Source organism: Sus scrofa, chromosome 5, assembly GCF_000003025.6.
Source record: "Sus scrofa isolate TJ Tabasco breed Duroc chromosome 5, Sscrofa11.1, whole genome shotgun sequence".
Taxonomy (NCBI): Eukaryota; Metazoa; Chordata; class Mammalia; order Artiodactyla; family Suidae; genus Sus; species Sus scrofa.
This window is the reverse complement of record NC_010447.5, coordinates 43,568,483-43,592,106: the sequence shown is the minus strand read 5'-3', so window position 1 is coordinate 43,592,106 and position 23,624 is coordinate 43,568,483. Positions and strand designations below refer to the sequence as shown.

Genomic DNA, 23,624 nt, shown 5'->3' with positions numbered 1-23,624 from the left:
ACATAGTGTTTTTCAGTTTCGCCCAAGTTGTTGCATGTTCAGTGGTTCATTTCTTTTTGGGGCTGGGTAGTACTTCATAGAGCAGATGTTTCATACTTTGTGTACCCATTCACCAAATAATGGATATTTGGGTCATTTCTAGTTTTTGACTGGGAACAATGAATAAAGCTTCTAGGTACACTTATATGCAATTCTTATGTGGATATATATTTCCATTTCTCTTTGGATACCTAGGAGTAGAATTGGCTGGGTAGAAATGGGAAATCTGTATTTGTCTTTTTAAGAAACTGTGTTTTCCAAGCAGCTGTAGCATTTTACATTACTTCTAGCATGCAGTAGAATTTCTCTATGTTCTCACCAACATTTGGTATTGAAAGACTTTTTAATTTTGGCCATTGTAGTAATGCGTAATAATATCCCATTATGGGTTTCATTTTCATTTCCATAATGACTAATGATGCTAAGCATATTTTCACATGCTTATTAGCCAATCATATATTTTCTTTGACCTGATATAACATTTGACCTACATTTAATGGACTTTTTTGTACTCTCCAGAGAGAGTTTTAAGAGTTCTTTATATAGACTGGAGTCCTTTATCAGATAAATTATTTGTAAATATTTTCTTATAGTCTTTGTCTTGCTTTTTCTTTTTAATGCTTAATGGTTTCATTTTCTTTTCTTTTTTGGGAGGGATTTAAGGGCTGTGCAAGTGGCACATGGATATTCTCAGGCTAAGGGTCAAATCAGAGCTTTAGCTGTTGGCATATGCCACAGCCACAACAAGGATCCAGGTGGCATCTGCTACCTTCACCTCAGCTCATAGCAATGCCAGATCCTTAACCCACTGAGTGAGGCTAGAGATTGAACCTGCATCCCCATGAATACTAGTCAGATTCGTTACCCCTGAGTCACAATGGGAACTCTAATGGTTTCATTTTCTTAAAATTAAAAAGCAATACTTTTTCTTTTAGTTTTGTATTTTTTCTATTATAGTTGATTTACATTGTTCTGTCAATTTCTGCTGTATAGCAAAGTGACCCAGTCATATATATATATACATGTATATATATATATGTATGTATATATGCACACACACACATTCTTATTCTCACATTATCCTCCATCATGTTCCATCACGAGTGACTATAGTTCCCTGTGCTATACAGCAGGATCTCATTGCTTAACCCACTCCAAATGCAATAGTTTCAATCTACTAACCCCAGACTACTAGTCCCTCCTACTCCCTCCCTCCCGCCCTTGGAACCACAAGTCTGTTCTCCAGTTCCATGAGTTTGTATCTTTTCTGTAGAAATGTTCGTTTGTGCTGTATATTAGATTCAAGATATAAGTGATATCATATGGTATTTGTCTTTCTCTTTCTGATGTACCTCACTTAGTATGAGAGTTTCTAGTTCCATCCATGTTGCTGCAAATGGCATTATTTTGTTCTTTTTTATGGCTGAGTAGTATTTCATTGTGTATATATACCACCTCTTCTTAATCCATTCATCTGTTGATGGACTTTTAGGTTGTTTCCATGTCTTTAGCTATTGTGAATAGTGCTGCAATGAACATACAGGTGCATGTGTCTATTTCAAGGAAAGTTTTGTCCAGATATATGCCCAAGAGAGGGAATACTAGATCATAGGGTAGTTCTATACTTAGTTTTCTGAAGAACCTCCATACTGTTTTCCATAGCGGTTGTACAAATTTACATTCCCACCAACAGTGTAAGAGGGTTCCATTTTCTCTACACCCTCTTCAGCATTTGTTATTTGTTGATTTGTTAATGATGACCGTTCTGACTGGTGTGAGGTGGTACCTCATAGTAGTTTTGATTTGAATTTCTCTAATAATTAGTGGCATTGAGGATTTTTTCATGTGCCTGTTGCCCATCTGTAAATCTTCCTTGGAGAAATGTCTGTTCAGGTCTTCTGCCCGTTGTTTGATTGGGTTGTTGGGTTTTTTGCTGTTGAGTTATATAAGTTATTTATGTAGTTTAGAGATTAAGCCTTTGTCAGTTGCATCATTTGAAACTATTTTCTCCCATTCCATAGGTTGTCTTTTGTTTTGCTTTTTTTATGGTTTCCTTTGCCATGCAAAAGCTTGTCAGTTTGATTAGGTCCCATTGGCTTATTTTGTTTTTTATCTATTGCCTTGGGATACTGATCTAAGAAAACATTTGTATGATTGATGTCAGAGAATATATTGCCCATGTTCTCTTCTAGGAGATTTATGGTGTCATGTCTTATGTTTAAATTTCTAAGCCATTTTGAGTTTATTTTTGTGTATGGTGTGAAGATGTGTTCCAGTTTCATTGACTTACACGTGGCTGTTCAGTTTTCCCAGCATGATTTGCTGAAAAGAATTTTTCTCACTTTATACTCTTACCTCCTTTGTGAAAGATTAATTGACCATAGGTGTCTGGGTTTATTTCTGGGTTCTATATTCTGTTCCATTGATCGGTATGTCTGTTTTTTTTTGTATCAGTACCACACTGTCTTGATCACTGTAGCTTTGTAATGTTGTTTGAAGTCTGGAAGAGTTATGCCTCCTGCTTCCTTTTTTTTTTTTCCCCCCTCATGATTGCTTTGGCAATTCTGGGTCTTTTGTGGTTCCATATAAATTTTTGGATTGTTTATTCTAGTTCTGTGAAAAATGTCATGGGTAATTTGATAGGGATGACATTGAATCTGTAGATTGCTTTAGGTAGTATGGCCATTTTAACAATATTGATTCTTCCAACCTAGGACCATGGAATATCTTTCCATTTCTTTGAATCCTTTTTAATTTTCTTAATTAATGTTTTATAGTTCTCAGAATATGTCTTTTACCTCCTTAGTCAGGTTTACTTGTAGGTATTTAATTTTTGGGGGTGCAATTTTAAAATGTATTTTATTTTTATATTACTTTTCTAATATTTCATTGTTAGTAGACAGAAAAGCAACCAATTTCTTAATGTTAATCTTGTACCATGCTACTTTGCTGACTTTGTTGTTCAGTTCAAGGAGTTTTTGTATGGAGTCCTTAGGGTTTTTTATATATAGTATCATGTCGTCTTCATACAGTGACAATTTTACCTCCTCCAATTTGGATATCTTTTATTTTTTTTGTTTGACTAATTGCTATGGCTAGGACTCTCAATACTATGTTGAACAAAAGTGGTGAGAATGGGCATCTTTGTCTTGTTCCAGATTTTAGCAGAAGGCTTTCAGCTTTTCTCCTTTGAGTGTTATAAAAAAGCAAAAATTTTTAATTCTGATGAAGTCCACTTTACCAAATCTTTCTTTTCATGCTTTAGATCATATCCAAGAAACTTTTGCCTAATTGAGGTCATAAAGATTTTCTTATATTCCTTGTACAGATTTATAGTTTTAGTTTTATATTTTGTACTATTATCCCTTTAAATTTTTTAAATTTAACTTATTGAACAATAGTTGATTTGCATTGTTGTGTTAGTCCCAGATGTACAGCCAAGTGAATCAATTATACATATAAGTATGTCCATTATTTTTTTCCCATATAGGTTATTACAAACTATTGAGTGTATTTCCTTGAGCTATACAGTAGCTTCTCATTAATCATCTATATTTTATATTGTAGTGTGTATATGTTATTTCCACCCTCCCAATTCTTCCTCCCCCCCCAACGGTTTTGCCTATGATAACCATAAGATTGGTTTTGGAATCTGTGAGTTCATTTCTGTTTTATAATAATTTCTTTTGTTTCATTTTTATTAGATTCCACATATAAGTGATAACATGTATTTCTATTTCTCTAACTTACATAACTGAATATAATAATCTCTAGGTCCAACCATGTTGCTGCAAATGGCATTATTTCATTCTTCTTTATTGCTTAATAATAATTCCATTTTGAATTAATTTTAAGTATTTAGTAAGGTACAGAATTATTTAATTCTTTTGGAAGGAGGAGGTATGTTTATTCAATTGAATTTCTTGAAAAACCCTTCTTTTCCCAATTGAAATCACTTGAAAACTCTGTCACAATTCAATTCACCATAGATAAGTCATTTTTTTTTCTGGACTCTCCATTCTGTCTTGATCTATACATCTCTCCTTATTCCAATAATACATTGTCTTGATTGCTATGATGTTATATAGTAAATTTTTAAATCAGGTAGGTTTTCAATAGTTTGACTATACATATCTGGGTGTGGATCGTTTTCCATTTTTTTTAACTTGGGTTAATTGAATCTGCATATTAATACTTTTCATCAAATTTGGGAAATACTGAACCATTTATTTTTAATTTTTCTTTTGTCCCTTTCTCTCTCCTTTTCTTCTGGAATTCCCGTGAAACACATATTAACAGACAGGACAGTTTTATATAAATCCCCAAGGCTCCATGCATTTTCTTCAATCTTTTTTTCTCATGATCTTTGGATTGAACAATTCCTATTATTCTGTCTTCAAGTTCAGTGATTCCTTCTTCTGCCATATCAAATCTGCTATTAAGACCATCTAGGTCTTTTAATTTTAGAAGGAAATCCTTTGGTTCCTTTTATAGCTTATATTTCTCTAATGTATTCCCTATTTTTTGAGTTATTGTCATCATGTTTTATTTTAATTCTTGGAGCATAGTTTCCTTTAATTAAAGAACATATTTGTAAGCACTTCTTTGTTGTGTTTGTTTGATAAATCCAATATTTCGGCCTTCTCAGTGTTACTTCCTTTTTCTCCTGAATGTGAATCAAATTTTACTGTTTTGTTCTTGCTTTTAACATATCTCCTAAATCTTGGTTGAAAATTGGACATTTCAGATGATAAAGTGTAGAAATTTTGAGCTCTATTTTATTTTTCTGGAGGTTCTATTATTTAAACTTGGCTGAATGTAAACTTTGGAATCTGTCTCCCCTGCATATAAAGTCACTGATGTCTTTGCTTAATTTTTAATTCTTAACTTTATTTTTTGGTTTTGTTTCCTAGGAGTTGCTTCTGGGTCTGCATACTTAAGAAGTTAGCTAATGGCTTGGATAGAAATTGCCTTACCACCTTGAACTGTATATCTTCCATCTTCTGCATGTCAATTTATGTGTGGTTTGGAAGCACATTTGAATTTACAACTCATTCTTATGTCTGCCTTGTCTTTTACTGTTTGTTTGCATGTAGTGTTTCAGTCTACTGGGTACAAGTACAAGATTATCTCAGTCCTTCTATGACAGTCTCATTTGGAGAATCTCACTGTTGATTATCTGTCTGATCCATAGTTCATCTCCAACAGGATTTGGACCATCAAAGTTTCCACTGAGCCTGTAAGTTTCAGTTGACAGTGATTTTTTTCCCCACCCCAAATTGTTTGCCCCTTCTAGCAGCAAAGCAGTTTAGCAGTTTGTTTTGCATCCACATCTACTCTCATAAGATAGCAAAATAACAGCTGGGGTGGGTGGCTGGGAGCAGCCCAGCTGCCAGTATCCTGATGTTATTACCTAAAGCTCTAGAATGATTTTAGTAGTAAATATTTCTCAATTTTTTGTCTGCTATTATTCAGTTTGCACAGGCATGAAGTGGTTGTTTTTGACAATTTTGCACAGTTTTATTCTCTCTTGTTGTGGAGAGCATTCTCTATACTCTCCACTTTGCTGTCACTGGAAATCCCTCTTATTTGTGTGTTTTTTAAATGGATGGTGATGAATAACAAATCACTCCTGTATTTATATTCTATTAGGTATATTTTAAAATGAAATAAAATGGTTTTGTTTTGAAGCATCAACATTTACAGTATATAGGAAATTATATATTTTGTTAGTTCTTAACATGAATAAAACTTTAAGATACCAATTAAAAAATGCATGAGGGCATGTGTAGTTTGTAAAAATTTAGTAGGTACACAGACTGAAATTTTAAAAGTTTAAACTCCCAGCCCTAACAGGAAAGTTAAAGATCCAACTCATGTCTAGAGAACCATCCATAATTGTTTGAAACATACCAGGTCTGAGTGGAATCATGCCTGCCAACCTTGCCTAGAATGGCTCGGTTTTAATAAAAATGACTGTGTCTGTATCCTATTACACCCATGAATTTCCCATATACAAAGTAAGCACTAAATACATTCAACAATTTCTAAGGGTTAAAATTAGGCTAGCAATTGTATTCTTTAGTTTTGATGCTTTGTATTAGTTATGAGAGTGTTCTTACATATGCCATATGACACCCACTTATAATCGGAAAGTAGAAGGTAACAGTCATTTAGCAATTATTCTGGAATTTTCAAAATTTTATGATGTAAAGGTTTATAATTATTTCCAAAATATGCATTTTATTATAATCTAATAGACCAATAATTGCACTTCAGCAATTTTCCTCCTCAGCTTTCAAGAGACTTGTGATAAAGTGATAACAGGCACTTACCAAAAATAAATACAAAACATTACAGATCACTTACAATGAATTAAACTTCTCAAAATAAAAATTATTTCACTAGTCACTGTGCATGAGATATGTAAAAATAGCAAAACGAATAGAGGGCAATAATTTAAAAGCAACCAAAACCTAAGCTTCCAAGAGGGACAAATGTATTTCACAAAGTAGTGAATTTCTCCTTTCTATATCTCAATATAACCCAAAACCTGGCCTAAGTAACTCTCTTTATGGAGAGAAATGGTAGTTGGAGGACAGAAACCCAAAGAGGGACTCACTTTTTACTTACTATTTTTTGGACATTTAGTATTTGACTTCTAAGGTCACATGCATCTATTACCTCTTGCAAAAAAAAAAAAAAAAAAATCCTAAGGTATAAAATGATGGAAAATATCCTCCATTATGTAAAACACATTTCTTAATTACTCAGCTATTACATTTCTAATGAAATTACCCATTGTTCTTTGAATACACAATAGTAAATCAAATGTTAAGGAAAACTAGAGATAAATAATTGAATTCAGAAAGAGCAAAAGAAAAACAAAGATGGTGAGAAAACTAGGATAAGCTTTAGGGTAGAAACAGTAAGTATCAAAGAATGAATTAAAGAATGGAGAATGGAGAATTAAGGAGGAAATCTGAGTTTTTATTCACTGTTTACATCATTTTCTACTTTGAGAGTATGTGGCAGGCTGACTAGGGAAAAAAAATGGTGATTTCAGAGCTAAAAGATACAATTTAATTCTCTGTCATTCTATTTTTTCCCAGATGATTATCTTGCAAGAAAAGCAGGTGTAGAGGTTAAGAACATTGCCTCTAAGTTCAAGTTAAGTCTCTGCCAATTAATATAGTTTTTATTAACATATAGTTGACTTACAATGTTCTGTCAATTTCTGCTGTACAGCAATGTGATCCAGGCATACGTGTGTGTGCGTGTTTGTGTGCATATATATTCTTTTTCTCATATTATCTTCCATCATGTTCTATCACAGTGTTTGGATATAGTTCTCTGTGCTGTACAGCAGAACCTCATTGCTTATCCATTCTAAATGTAATAGTTTGCATCTACTAACCTGAAACTCCCCCTCCATCCCATTCCCTCCTCCCTCCGCCTGGCAACCCAAAGCCTGTTATCCATGTCTATGAGTCTGTTTTTGTTTTGTAGCTAGGTTCATTCATGCCATGTTTTAGGCTTCACATATAAGTGATATCATATAGCATTTGTCTTTCCTTTTCTGACTTATTTCACTTAGTGTGAGAATCTCTAGTTTCATCTATGTTGCTGCAAATACCATTAGTTCATTCTTTTTTAAGCCTGAGTAGTATTCCATTGTGTATATGCATCACATTTTCTTAATCTGTTCATCTGTCAATGGACATTTGGGTTGTTTCCATGTCTTGGCTATTGTGAAATAGTGCTGCTGTGAACATATGGGGACGTGTATCTTTTTGAATTGTATTTTTGTCCAGATATATGCCCAGAAGTGGGATTGCTGTGTCGTATGGTAGTTCTATATTTAGTTTTCTGAGGAACCTCCATACTCCATGTATTTACATTCCCACCACAGTTTAGGAGGTTTCCATTTTTTCCACACCCTCTTCAGCATTGGTTATTTGTAGACTTATTAACGATGGCCATTCTGATTGGTGTGAGGTGGTATCTCATAGTAGTTTGATTTGCATTTCACTAATAATTAGTGATGTTGAACATTTTTGGTGTGTGTGCCTGCTGTCTGCCACTTATTATTAAGTAACCTTGGGCACAGTACATAACTCTCCTCACCTCCATTTCCACATCAGGAAAATAGGAAAATGACAAACACTACCTAATATGGTTGCAAGATTCAACAAGGTAGTCCCCACAAAATGCAAAAGAGCCTGGGCACACAACAAGCAGTTGATAGCTGTCAGCTATCACTGTTAAGTGTTAACAGTGGTGATTTGAATCCCATGGCTTAAAAACAGTGATACAATTTGCTGCTGTATAAAAGATCTTCTGCTGTTCTGTTATTATTTATGTGCATTTGATTAGACTTGACAAATAGAAGTTAATTGATAAAATTAAAAGCTGGTAGATTTTAGAGTGTTTGTGACTTGCTGCTCAGGGTAAAAGCAAACAAATTGCCCTGGAGTCTATGTACATGGTTCATGATGCCCAAATTAAAAGACTAAGGAAAAAATACATGTGGTATATTTAAAGAAAAACAATTTAAAATTTTGAAATGGATGAAAACTCAGTGGGAAAAGTACCCAATTCCAAAATTAAAAGTTTGATTTAAAAAAGATACTTACTGTGCATTACACAGATACCCTGTCATCACAATGACTCTCTAGCTTCATGTTGAACAAAATATAAAATACTTTAAAAGGCAACAAGCGATAGGGAAACATGAAATAATTTGTTAGCTAGAGCACATGATTGTGTTTCATTTCCAGGCCATCAGTCAGCTTGCTGAGTCATCAAAATGGGAGTGTCATTTAAGAAACATATGCCTGCTTCAAGAGCTATTGACTTGGCTGTCATTTAAAACAGTACATGTTGCAGCCTATGCTAGCTCTGCAGTTGTAGAAAGACAGAATATCTTAATAAGATCAAGTCTCCTGAAATGATATATAAATTCAATGTGATATTAATCAAAACCACTAGAGACTCTCACACTAAATGAAGTAAATCAAAAAGTGAAATACCATATGATATCACTTATATATGGAATCTAATATATGGCACAAATGAGCCTATCTACAGAAAAGAAACAAACTCATGGCCATAAAGAACAGACTTGTGGTTGCCAAGGGGGAGAGGGTGGGAGGGACTGGGAGTTTGGGCTTAATAGATGCAAACTATTACATTTGGAATGGATAAGCAATAGGTCCTGATGGATAGCACAGGGAGCTATATCTAAGCACTTGTGATGGAACATGATGGAGGATAATGTGAAAAAAAGAATGTATATAAATGTATAACTGGGTCACTTTGCTGTACAGAACAAATTGACAGAATATTGTAAATCAACTGTAATAATTTTTTAAAAAAACCTTATAAATTTAGAATATTTAATATCCAAGGATTGCTAGGAACCCATAGAAAAATAGGAAAAAATTAGCTAATTGAAAGAAATGACTATATAGAACATCCAGAATGATTATAAGACTATAATACTTAAAATTGTGGGGGCACAGGGAAAGTAAAATCAGACTCATAGATATATAGACACTTCAATGGGGAAAGCTGGACGGACTTTTTTTTCTCTTTCTTTCTTTTTTTTTTTTTTTTTTTTTTTTTTGCTTTTTAGGGCTACACTAATGGCATATGGAAGTTCCCAGTTCCCAGACCAGGGATCTAATGGGAGCTATAGCCACTGGCCTACATCACAGCCACAGCAACACGGAATCCAAGCCATGTCTGTGACATACCCCACAGTTCATGGCAACACTGAATACTTAACACACTGAGCAAGGTCATGGATTGAACTTGCGTCCTCATGGATACCAGCCAGATTAGTTTCTACTGAGCCATGATGGGAATTCCTGGACTTTTTTTTCTAAGTCATGTGCTGATCAGTGGTTTGGTAAAAGGAGAACTATACTGCCATGGTACACTGTACACATACACTTAAAAAAAAAAAGTCTCTTATAGGTTCTTTAAAGAAAAAAATTAAAATTAAAAAGTTAGAAAATAGGAGGATTTTCACAAATTTGGAATGGAAAAGGAATTCTTAGATAAGACACAGTAAGTGTAAACCATGGAGGAAGTTGTTAAAATTAATAACTGGGTTAGTCTGCCTGGGCTGTCAAAACCAAGTACCACAGACTAGGTTGTTTCAACAATAGAAATGCATTTCCTCACACTCCTGGACCCTAGAAATCCAAATCAAGGCCCTGCAACTGCTGGTTTCTTCCAAAGCTTCCCTCCTAGGCTGGCAGATAGCCGTCTTCTCCCTGTGTCTTCACATCGTCTTGAATTTTGCATCTGCATCCTAATTTCCTGTTCTTATTAGGGCACTGTTTGTATTGAATTAGAGCTCAGCCTAACAACCTCGTGTTAACTTCATTACGTCTTTGGGGATTGTATTCCATATACAGCAACACACTGAAGTAGTGAGTTTTGGAGTGACATAATTCAGCCCATAAAAATGGGCCAAGACATAAAATAAGCACTGCACATAAAAGGAAACCCCAATGGCCAATAGTACACTATAAAAATATACTGAATCTCATTAGTATTCATAGAAAACCAAGTTAGAAAACACAGTGACATTCCATTTCACACCCACCAGTTTGGTCAAAATTTTAAAGTTTGACAGTATCAAGTATTGGAACAGATATGGATCAATTGGCTTGCATAGACTTCACGGATGGAGCTGAAAATTTATCCAATGACCTTAAAAATTTTTTTGATTCATCTAGTAATGTTGATAGTGTCCATGCCTTAACTTTCAGAAATGTCAATCCTAAGAAAATTAACTAGAGAAAGTCTTATGTATTTATCCCCAATAAGCATGTAAAAATGTTTTTATACCAGGACTGTTTGTGGTAGCAAAAGAGTGGAAAACCAAAGTCTATCAATAGCATTATGAATATATTAATGGTATTATCCTATAATGAAGTATTCTATAGCTACTGAAGAAATCAATTACAGTTAAAAGCAAAAATGTAGATGAATCTCAGAATACAAAGGTGAGAGGAAAAAAACAATTTCAAAAATAACAACCAAAGAATGATGATTTGATTTATATAAATTTCAAAAACATGAAAAAGCCATAAATAAAAAATGGAAAAATAAACGTAAAATTCTAGATAGCGGTACCTCTGAGACAGAATGGGTTGAGGGAGGAGCACACAATATAGAGGTACTCACTGAATTCATTTGAAACTCTAAACTTTATCAAATGTTTTATTTAATTAATTAATTAATTTATTTTGTCTTTTTTAGGGCCTCACCCACAGCAGACGGAAGTTCCCCGGCTAGGGGTCAAATCAGAGCTATAGCTGTCGGCCTACATCACAGCCACAGCAACACGGGATCTGAGCCACATCTGCGACCTACACCACAGCTCATGGCAAAGCCAGATCCTTAACCCACTGAGCAAGGCCAGGGATCGAACCCACTTCCTCATGGATACTAGTCGGGTTCATTACTGCTGAGCCACAACAGGAATTCCTATCAAATGTTTTATTAAAACTTTTTTTATGTATTCCCTATTTAACAAGAATATTGTAAAGGAAGAAATTAGAACACATAATACATCTACTTCACAATAGCCTATTATGTGAAACTATATTCCATCTTACATGTATAATATTTCAAAGCCATCAGAACTATGCTAGAATTGATGTGGAGGTAGGGAGCAACGTACATGAGTCCCAATTTTTTAAACCAAATATTGAAATCCAGAATGCTTGCCGGTTTATAAACATGGAAGTGATATTTCAGAAAAAGGAATCTGAATCCAAATTATAGGCTCTCTGGCAGAGAGAGACAAACTCCATTATGGCCTCTTACTTTTTTGCAAGACCCAAGTCTTCCTACACAGAGCCAGGATTCCATAGTCTGAGTTACCAATTATTGCCTCAAAAGGAAAAGGAAAATTATATGTGATGTTTTGATTCATCAAACACTGCTCCAAAAAACACAGGACAGTTTCAGGGGATGCCAGCCAACCCCACATGCCTGGGAGAGCTGCTGTCTGAATTCCCAGGCTGCGAAGCTAGAGGTGGGTAGAACATAGGCGATGAGGTCTAGGAGGGAGAAGCAACCTGTCTTGTGAAATTGCCCAGATTTCTGACCTAACTTCTGACTGTTCAATAGATATGTTTAGTATTTTTACTATATATAATTCAAAAGCAATTAACATGAAAGTCACTTTCAGAGACACAGGGGATATTTAAATACAATACTTACTCTGTTAGTAACAAGGACTCCTCCATTTTCTCAATGTTAAGAAAATCCCAAAGCAGTACTTTCCAGGTTTTCACAGCTCTCTTCTGTCTATTCCAGGTCTTCGGCACAGTTGGGGAGGGAGAATTTAGCCAAGACATACATATGGACAGAGATACGAACAAACTGTGTTTCTCTCCAAGAGTTTTTGGAACCATCATCTCTATCTTACCATACTCATCGAAAACTTTAAAATAATTTATGAAATTCTCTGCCTTGTATCATAAAAAGCCCACCCTCATTAAGTATCAGACACACTAATCCTAAATCATGGATGGAATAATCATTGAGTGTCAATGGCACATAATAAAAGCATGTCTAATCATGGGTCAGGAAAAATTAGAAGGCAGATCGCTGGATACCTCCAACAGATATATCTAATCTTTTCTTTTTTAATGATTTTTATTTTTTCCATTATAGTTGGTTTACAGTGTTCTGTCAATTTCCTACTGTACAGCAAAGTGACCCAATCAAACATACTTATATAATTCTTTTTCTCACATTATCCTCCATCATGCTCCATCATAAATGACTAGATATAGTTCCCAGTGCTATACAGCAGGAGCTCATTGCTAATTCTTTCCAAAGGTAATAGTTTGCATCTATTAACCCCAGATTCGCAGTCCATCCCGTTCCCTCCTCCTCCCCCTGGGCAACCACAAGTCTGTTCTCCAAGTTCATGAGTTTTTTTCCTGTGGAAAGTTTATTTGTGCCATATATTAGATTCCAGATAAAAGTGATATCATATGGTATTTGCTTTTCTCTTTCTGACTTACTTCACTTAGTTTGAGAGTCTCTAGTTCCAACCATGGTGCTGCAAATGGCATTATTTTGTTCTTTTTTATGGCTGAGTAGTGTTTCATTGTGTATATATACCACATGTTCTTAATCCATTCATCTGTTGATGGACATTTAGGTTGTTTCCATGTCTTGGCTATTGTGAATAGTGCTGCAATGAACATACAGGTGCATGTGTCTATTTCAAGGAAAGTTTTGTCTGGGATATATGCCCAAGAGTGGGATTGCTGGGTCATATGGTAGTTCTATATTTAGTTTTCTGAGGTACCTCCATACTGTTTTCCATAGTGGTTGTACCAATTTACATTCCTACCAGCAGTGTAGGAATGTTCCCTTTTCTCCACACCCTCTCCAGCATTTGTTATTTGTGGATTTGTTAATGATGACCATTCTGACTGGTGTGAGGTGGTACCTCATAGTAGTTTTGAGAGATCATTCTAAAGACTTGTTTCTTTACTTGGAAATTGAACATATCCGTAAAAGATTACCTTGTCCAAACATCTTCATGACTTGTAACTAACCCTTGATGTAGTTAAGAGATAGCGAATTATATAAACATGGCAACAGGACAGTAAACACCCTTCTTCACAACCTTCCAGAAGGCACTGCTGAACCCAGCAGGGGTGTAACACAGCTGTTCTGGCCTGGTTAGGCTGAGAGCATCGTCAAATGCAATTAAATTTCACAAAATGTCAAAATGCAGCAAGGAAACCATGACACATAATGTCACAGAAGCTCTGCATCTGGAGAAATTTGTTGCATAATTTATTGAGTGTGTGCCATAGCACTGCATGATCAAAGCAAAAGGAAGAAAAAGAAAAAAGCCCTACTACTGTGGACCCTGACTGATGATCTGAAACACAAATCTGTGATTTGCATAGTAAGTACAAAATTGGGGATTACGGTGACACAGAGCCTTAAATCACAGCTACAAGACTTGGAGATTAAGGGAAACATAACAATGAAACTTTCTTTGAAGCTTAAGTTATAAGAGGGTTTAGGGTTTATCACTTTCTATTCATAGACCCTCACGGCTATTACAAAAGCAGAAGGAGTTTGAAAAGTTTTAAAGCAGAGCATAGGCCAGCCACACTGAGAGTTAAGTATTTTCTGTTAATCTAAAAGTAGAAACCCTTCTAAAAGAAGGAGGAACTCCCACTGTAGCTCAGTGGTAACGACCCCGACTAAATATCCACGAGGATGTGGATTCGATCCCTGACCCTGCTCAGTGGGTTAAGGGTCCGGCACTGCTGTGAACTGCAGTATAGGCTGCAGACTCAGCTCAGATCCCATGTTGCTGCAGCTGTGGTGTAGACTGGCAGCTACAGTTCTGCTTTGGCCCCTAGCCTGTGAATTTCCATGTGCTTCAGGTGCAGCCCTAAGAAGACAAATAAATAAGGAGTTTTATTAAAATGCTAGAGGTTTCTTCACAGGAATATTACAATGTGGGGTCCAATTACAGGAGCAACCCAACTTCATGGGTTTATGTTCTGACCCTCGCCCAGAGTCTGGTGCTTGTTTGCATGGATGAATATATTACTTTTCATATTAAAACTTTCTCTTTTTTCCCTGTATGAAGAGACTTTTTCCAGGTGGGTGGGAAAGAGGTGGTGGGTTATGTGTGGCAGATTTTCCTGAAGGACTCAGGGAAGAATGAGGACTATGCCACACAAGGGAAATATTCCTGGAATCAATGGCTGGCGGGGTGGGGTAGGGGGTGTAACTGGACAGAATGGGGAGGAGGAATGAAGGGTAAAATAAATTGAAAAAAAAACTATAATTATTTCCATCTAAACACACTTATTCTTATCTAATGGATTTGAAGACACAAAATATTTTTCCTGGGTAAATGAGATTTTTAAATGAACATAGAAAGGAGGTTTTAGGAGCTTGCCTATCAGATCCAAAGATTTTTATTCAGCATAACCCACTATCTTCCCAAGAATTATCCCCTACAAAATTTCGAGGTGTCTTTTTCAAAATGCATTTTGTAGAAAACAACCACATTTCTTCACAAAGGAGGCAGAGGGATTACACTAAAGGTATTATTAGTAACACGCATGACACAGTTCTGGGCTTGAGTGCCTTACAAAACCATCTTCCACATCTGTCTGCAATTTCAACAAAATAATACCCATACCTAGATATGAGAAGTTGCTATTGTGGCCTTTCTCCATGTATCTTTTAAAATAAAGTCAGATTGCTACAATCAAGCAGAGATGCTGCATCTAGAGCCATTTCTGAGAAGGATCACTGGAGGGTGACAGCATTGCCATCTGCAACAGAGAATGGTGGGTATTAGCGTAAGGATGATTTAATTATTTCTTGATGCCAACAGGGGTTTCACCTGATTGTTCTCCAGCTGTTCTGTATTAAAATAAATTGCACGCATTTAAAAGAGCTGGTAAACAGGTTAATAATGCTTTATATGCTCTCACATCTAAATACTCAACTTTGTGCAGAATTATGAGGGGTATAAATAAAGCAGGCACACTGAGAAATACTGCTTCAGACTGGTCCAAAAAGGGGAGAAAAGTCTCTTTGAAAATGATATTTCTTTATTCTCCATTTTATGTAAGTTGATATAACAATGATACAAAATCTCTACATTTTGTCCTCTGAAGATATTAAAAAAAGAAGGTCATAGAATATTGAGATCTCAGATTCTCTTACAAATATGTTAGTATACGAAATAGAAACAGATTCTATATATTCCTAAGGAAGGTTTGGATAAAGGAGTGAAAAATAGGAGTTCCCGTTGTGGTACAGCTGAAACGAATCTGACTAGCATCCATGAGGATGCGGGTTTGATCCCTGCCCTTGTTCAGTGGGTGGGGGATCTGGTGTTGCCATAAACTGTGGTATAGGTCGCAGACGTGGCTAAGATCCTGCAATTATGAGGCTGTGGCCAGAAGCTGTAGCTCTGATTCGACCCTTAGCCTGGGAACTTCCATATGCTGCAAGTGTGACCCTAAAAAGCAAAAAAAAAAAAAAAAAAAAAAAAGTGAGAAATAAAGTAAAACTAATCATGAGAATCTGATTTTTGTGATATTCTATCAGTGAATTATAGTTCCTACTAAGAGATTTAATTCAGCAAAGACAGAAATGGATTTAATATAGCCTAAATGTCTAGCAAAGCAGGTATATTTTTTGAAACACACATATGTTTAAAACCTACATATGCACAATACAAAACAATGTGATGATAAAATATCAGAAAATAAATATTAAGTTCTTAAAAGAAAAAAATTTTATACCAGATAACTGTTTAAACTTATCAGTACAGAAATTGCTTGCTTTTTGTGGTACCAAATAATGCAAGAAGATACATAAAAATTCCTAAATCTGGAGTTCTCTTGGTGGCTTAGCAGGTTAAGAATCCAACATTGTGTCTGTGAGGATGCAGGTTTGATACCTGGCCTAACTCAGTGGGTTAAGGATCCGGCCTTGCTGCAAGCTATGGTACAGATCACAGATGCAGCTTGGATCTGGTATTGCTGTGGCTCTGGTGGAGGCTGGCAGCTGCAGATCTGATTCAGCCCCTAGCCTGGGAACTCCCATACGCCACAGGTGCAGCCATAAAAAGAAAAAAAAAATTCCTAAATCTATCTAATACCAGCTTTAATTCTAAATCATTTTTCCCTCATTTATATGAATGAAGTCAGATCATTACATTCATACTATTCAAAAAATTTTAGTATTATTGTAATTAAAGAGATACGTAAAATAAATGAAATGCTACAAAAACTACATACATATCGATTTTTCCAGTCACATTAGCTGTTGTGTTTGGGGCACAGGGTTGATCAGTCTTCCAAACTGGTGGCTAAACTCCAACATGACTCTGGAATGTTCCATCTATTTCTGGCTTTTTTATTATAGTTTCTTTCTTGGCTATGATTTTCTCTATTCATTCACTTTATTGTCATTGGAATAATCAGGATGATGAAAGCTCTTTATTCTAATATCCATAAGCTATGACTTATGCTATAATTCTATAGTAGATATTTTCTTTTTTTTTTTGGTGTTGGGGGCTCACCCTTGGCCTATGGAGTCTCCCAGTCTAGGGATCAAATTGGAGCTGTGGTTGCCGGCCTGCACCACAGTCACAGCAATGCTGGATCCGAGCCACATCTGAGACTTATGGATCTTTAACCCACTGAGCAAGGCCAGAGATCGAACCTGCCTCCTCATGGATACTAGTTGTGTTCTTAACCTGTTGAGCCACAACAGGAACTCCTTTTTTCTGTTTTAAAATTTTCTCCCTTATAAGTATATTGTTTTCCTGAAAAGAGTGAATTGGTTGATATTTATTAAGTTAGATGATATGCAAAGCAAAGATTTCTGGGGCTTTAAAAAAAAAGGGTATGAACTTCAAGGGCTTGGTAACCTATTTGAAAAAGGCATAGCAAAAGGCAAATTAAGATACAAACTAGCAAATGGTAATTGCTGAATAAGTAAATCAGTGATAAATGCTATGTGTTTTCAGATAAGCTGCAACCAAATTAGACAGGGTGTTTGAGAAAGTATTGTTTTATGACAAATGAAATTAAGGGGAAGAAGATAGGGAGAGAGATGACAATACAAGAAAACCATGGCAATCAGAAAGCACGAGGTGCATTTCATGGCAACAGGGAGAGGGATTTGGGGAGCAAACTAGCTCAAAAGAGTAATGGGGATGAAGCCAGAAATGTGAATATGAGGCCAATTAGCCTATAGCTGCAGAGCAAGACAGTATGGGGGGGGGTGTTAAGTCATATCTTCTGAGACCAGACAGATGTCCTCCCCAATTTTGATTCAGCCACCTACCAGCCTCATTTCCTCATCTGCAAAATGGTGATGATAGTTGTAGATACCTCAGAGAATTCTTGTTAGTATTAAACAGGAAATTTCCTTTCACCGTATGTAGCACGTATCAAGGGGTGAATTCCGGAGTTCCTGCTATGGCCCAGTGGGTTAAGGATCCAGCACTGCTGCAACTGAGATATATAGGTCACAGCTCAGCTCAGATTCGATCCCTGGCCCAGGAACTTCTGTATCCTGCAGGTACAGACAAAAAAGAAAAAAAAATTATGAGTTCTCATTACTAGCCAGAGTGAGGGGTCTGGGTCTTGGTGTAGAGTGATGTGGTGAATCATTTCATTATAAACACAACCGAGCCTCTTGGCTCTATACTTAGCCATTGGTTCCTGATAATTGCTCCATATCTGCTCTGACAAATGCTAAGCATCATAATACAGGTTAACACAGACTTGGATCAAGAAAGAATTAGACTCACTTAATGGCTCCTGTGTGTTATTCTTGACAAGTTATTTTATTTGAGGTCAATTTTCTTGCAGGTTAAAAAAAAGTAAATAATAAAAGCAACATGTATATGTTATTATAAGGCTTTAATGAGATAACTGTAGCAAAAGCATCTGACCAGGAGAGAGCCTGGCACACAGTGGGCCCACAAAAATGGTGACAACACTAGTGAACACTTTCAGATCCCCACTTCATGCTGGCACTGAGCATTATCTCTTTAATCATCCTAACAACCCTACAGGGAAGATGGTGTGATTAGTCCCATTTTACATACAGGGAAACTGAGATATTTTACTTTCTAGGTTAAGTAAATCAGAAGGTAACAGAAGCTGGGCGTGGCAGAGCTGCATCTGATTCAGGAAATCTGACACCAGAGACATCACATCACCCTCTGCTTCCTACCTCCTCAGGACCCCAAGAGTAATTATTTGGGCCCAGGTCAGCTCTTGCAGGTCCAGGGCCTCTCTGACCTCAATGACTTACCTGTGAGAATGCCTTGGAGTTCCCTGGTGACCTAGCCACTGGGGTACCTGCTTGTGGCTCAGGTATGATCTGTGGCCCGGGAACTTCCACATGCCGTCCGGGCAGAACAAAAAAAAAGAACAAAAAAAAAAAAAAAAAAAGAGCCTGCCTTGGGTTCAAAGGAAAAGCCACATTAAAAGGAAATCCTTTGTGTTCTCTAGGAAGGTATTACTTATCACACTGTGTTTCATCCTTAAAGTCAGACACTGACAGCCTCTGCCAGTGTACGAAGACTACAAAAGTTAGCTGAGGTCTCAGCTGTTCACCTGTCACATCTCATTTCCTTCCAGAGGACACATTTTGGTCAAAATTACCATCTTCTGAACACAGCCAAGCTTCTCCCCATCCTAGCTGGGAGCTAACAAAATTTGCAATCAGGCTGACTCTGCTTTCATGAGTGCCTGAACTGCTTCTGACCTGCTTCTCCAGTCAAGCCCTTATTCCCCATCAGTCTTTCCTCCATCTCTTTGCCAAAGTCATTTTTCTGCACGCAACACCTCCTGCTTTCCTTCACCTGCTTCAGTGTTGCTTTGCTCACTCTATTATTTACCTTGAGAAGCTTCCCATTTCTTTGCTTTGACAGCACAAGGCCTACTTTTTTTAAAAATGTCAATTTTCACAGACCATTAATGTACCTGAAACTGTTCACTTACATTTGTTTGAAGACCTACATCCAGCACTTTACTGGGGAAAATAAATGTAATTTACTTCTCACAATAAGGTTCAAGTCTTTTAACATTTTTAGAGTACAATGATCAACAGTCTCTTTTATTCTCTCTCTCGTTTTTCTTTTTATGGCTGCACCTGCAGCATATGGAAGTTCCCAGGGTAGGGGTCGAATAGGAGCTGCAGCACAGCAACTCCAGATCTGAGCTGCATCTGTGATCTATGAAGCAGCTCTTGGCAATGCTGGATCCTTAATCCAGTGAGGAAGGCCAGGGATTACACAGGAATCCTCACAGACACTATGTTGGGATTTAACCCACTGAGCCACAATGGGAACTCAGTACTCTCTTAAAATTTGTGTTGAAACATTTGTCACTTGACTAGGCAGTGGTACCCAGTTATACAAGAAAACACTGATCTAGTGTTGCTGTGAAGGTGTTTTGTGAATATGTTTGGCATCTACAATCAGTTGACTTTTCAGTAAAGATTAGCTTCAATAACTTGGGAGAGTCTAATTCAATCTGCTTTCAGAGCAAAACTTAGGTTTCCCTGAGTGGAAAAATTATGCCTCTGGGCTGCCTTGCCAGTCCCTGCCCAGGAATTTCAGGCTGGCTAGCCTGCCCTATAGATTTTGGACTTCCCTAGCCAGACCCCACAATTGCATAAACTGATCATATTCCTTGATGAGGAATGAATTCTCATTATTCACGGCAGTTATTTTCTACAAAGTTGCCAGGAACACTTCACAACTAGTGGATACAGAGCCATGGCTCCTATCGGGGGTGGGGGCTGCAGGGTTAGGTTTCTGTGAGCCTTCAGTCACAATATTTTTGACAAACAATCAACACATACTTTTGTTTCCTGTGTGTTTCTGTTTAAAGACATTTTATTTAACATTTATTATGAAAAGTTAATTGTATGGTCTTGAATGATTTAAAGCCAGGGGATCTGGAAGCCATTTATGTTATGTAGGTTTGCTTGCCAATGTCTTTGTAAAACAAGCCAGTCTCATCAGTGTTGAAAACCTGCCCTGGTTCCTTAGTGGGTTAAAGATCTAACATTGTCACTGCTGTGGCTCAGGTCACTACTGTGGTGCAGGTTTGATCCCTGGCCCAGAAACTGCTGCATGCTGTGGGCATGGCTTAAAGAAGAAAGAAAAAGAAAGGAAGGAAGGAAGAAAGGAAGGAAGGAAACCTGCTCTTTCACATAACCCTTTTCCTGTCAACCATTTATTAGGTATTATTTTATTTTTTCATGTTTCTTTTTCCTTTTTATGGGCACACCTGCTATGGAAGTTCCCAGGCCAGGGGTTGAATTGTAGCTGCAGCTGGGGCCTACACGACTGGATCCAAGCTACATGTGTGAACTACGCAACAGCTTACAACAACGCTGGATCATTAACCCACTGAGCATAGCCAGGAATTGAACCTGCATCCTTATAGAGAAAACAGTGCATCCTTAACCCACTAAACCACAAATGGGAACTCCATAGCAGGTATTTTTAAAATTCTTCTACAGCTTCTTGATCTGCAGAACTTGCCTTTGGCAAGTTATATTTTTTGCCACATCACCTTTGGAAATGTGTCAGCCAGCCAGCACTAGCCTAGAAGGGTTTTCCTTTCCATGGGCAAAATGAACTCGAATTTCTTTAGCTTTTAGCCTTGTAACATTGCTGACCACTATGCTTTTTTAAAGGGGTCATTATCTCATGGATACATTAATTTAATCACTTTGCCATCTTTTACATAGCTGCATCACACAGTCTAGTTTTCTTAGCACTTTCCAGAGTGGCCCTACATGCAGAGCAGTGAATTTCTTCATCTTTCTGGATATACCCTATTTGTATTCATAAATACTGAACTCACAGCCACAGCCCTACAATTCATGGTGGAGTGAAGCTAATCTAGCACACATATTTTCTCCATAAGGCACATCACAGCCTTCTTGTGCTTAAAAACACTGAAAAGCACTTCAACACTATACTTAGGGGTCACTTTAAACAGTGAAATAATCAAATAATAGAACAAAATTATGAAAAATGTGGTACCTTAGGCTGCAAAACAAAACAAAACGAAACCCCTTATGTTTACAGTATAAGAACAAGAAGATAGGGCATTCAGCCTCAGCTGGGAACACATGCATTAGGCAATTCAAATTTTTTGTCACTTTGTGCATGTCCATAAATGACCACGAAAAGCACTGCAAATATCAATTTGGAGGTTATAAAATATTTTAGCAAATAGGTGAATTCACAAATATGGCATCCAAAAATAATGACGATCAACAATAGATGTAGATATAAATATGTTTTAGTTTCTCTGATAGAACTCTGTTATAGCCAGTACTATTAATTATCCTGGATATGTCTAAAATCCCTGGGGTGTTTTTTTTTATTGAATTCAGAATTTCATCTGATTAGTAGGTGTTGAACAAATATGAATAAATATTTGTATAATTAAACTGACAGAACTGAGTATGTTTCATAAAACATTCTGGCATAAAATGTTATGGGAACGAAGGATAGTTAACCCATGGGTAGCTCTAGTGCCTGGCTCACTTGAGTGGGTCTCCTCCAGGCTAGGATCCACCCACCCAGTCCAGACTGAGTGTCAGATGATAAGATTAAAAAAAAAAAAAACCTAAAAGGAAAACAATATCACAGGACATCTCTAATCAACATAACATAATTTAAATATAAAGCAATGCCCATGGGATGAAAGGACAAAGTAGAGAGAATTGCATCACATCGCAGAAGGAAAGGAGATTTGAGGTTAAGGGGAGGTAAGTGGCGGTAGGTGTCTCATAAAGAATCTGAATCTCAAGGTCACTCTGAAGGAAAAGCACAATGATGTGCAAGAAAGAGGAATGATTATTCTGAAGATAAATAATAAAACAAACAAATATAATAAAACAAACAAACAAAAACAGGCTACAGTGATTTTCCAGGAAAAGAAACATTTAAATGGTTGTTCCGCAATGTAGATCCAGGTATAAGAAGAAATAGAACAATACGAAGTTGAGAGCCAGAGTGAGGGAGAATAACTCTGCAGATGAAAAAAACCACAGCAAACAGCATAAATATGCAGGCATCTTTGTTAACACAGGATGCCTTAGACCTGTAGCACCCCAAAGGCATAATTCTCTATAACTGAAATTGCAACCTTCTTAAAATGTAGGCAGATCTGCTTAAACACCAAAAGCAACAAAGGGAATTCAATTCTTTACAACAAAACACATGAAAGGAAAGACAAATGTTAAGCATAAAGAAGTCAATATTTGTCTTACAGGGAGAAGAATGTGCTTCTTTGAGTTATTTTCTCTGGATCAGAATATAGCAAGATTTGTCTTCCAACAAAATAGTTCCTATATATTTTTTTTCCTGATGAGAACCCAAATAGTCCATGGATCTTTCAATCTAAATGATAGGTAATTTAATAAGTGGCCAGTTGACCACAATTCATTATTTCATCCAGCTATTCGGGTTTTGAGCTTTATGAGCCAGGTACTGTTTCACGAACTGGGAATATAGTGAACAAGACATTGGAGGCCTCTGTCTTTATGGCACTTACACTTCTACTGAGGGGTAAAAATAACAGACAAATAAAGAAGCAAGCTACTGCTGGAAGTGTTAATAATTATGCAGGAAATAAAAGAGGGTGATGTGTTAGAGAATGACCTAGAGCTGCTTTAGTTTGGATCAGCAGAATTGCCCCCTCTGAGGTGGCTGAACATGTAAGCTAAGACCTGAAAACAATGATGACACCAAGACCCAGGGGAAGAGCATTTTAGAGTGAAAGCCAGCGCAAAAGGCCATGTGTTCAGATGCACTTGGTGTGTTCCAAAATCAGAAGGTAAGCAAAGGAGTTCCTGTTGTGGCGCAGTGGTTAACGGATCTGACTAGGAACCACGAGGTTGCAGGTTCAATCCCTGGCCTTGCTCCGTGGGTTAAGGATCTGGCGTTGCCATGAGCTGTGGTGTAGGTTGCAGGCACGGCTCAGATCCCACGTTGCTGT

General features: G+C 36.9%; 1 long non-coding RNA gene across 1 annotated transcript in view; it reads right to left on the bottom strand.

The window, feature by feature from the left end:
- LOC110260717 overlaps positions 1 to 19,000 on the bottom strand; it is a 62,277-nt gene extending 43,277 nt beyond the window's left edge. Inside the window, exons 1-3 of the long non-coding RNA XR_002344060.1 lie at positions 17,929 to 19,000; positions 15,260 to 15,395; positions 12,286 to 12,383 (exon numbers count right to left, since the gene is read on the bottom strand). This is a non-coding gene — a long non-coding RNA (uncharacterized LOC110260717). The remainder of the gene's footprint in view (positions 1 to 12,285; positions 12,384 to 15,259; positions 15,396 to 17,928) is intronic.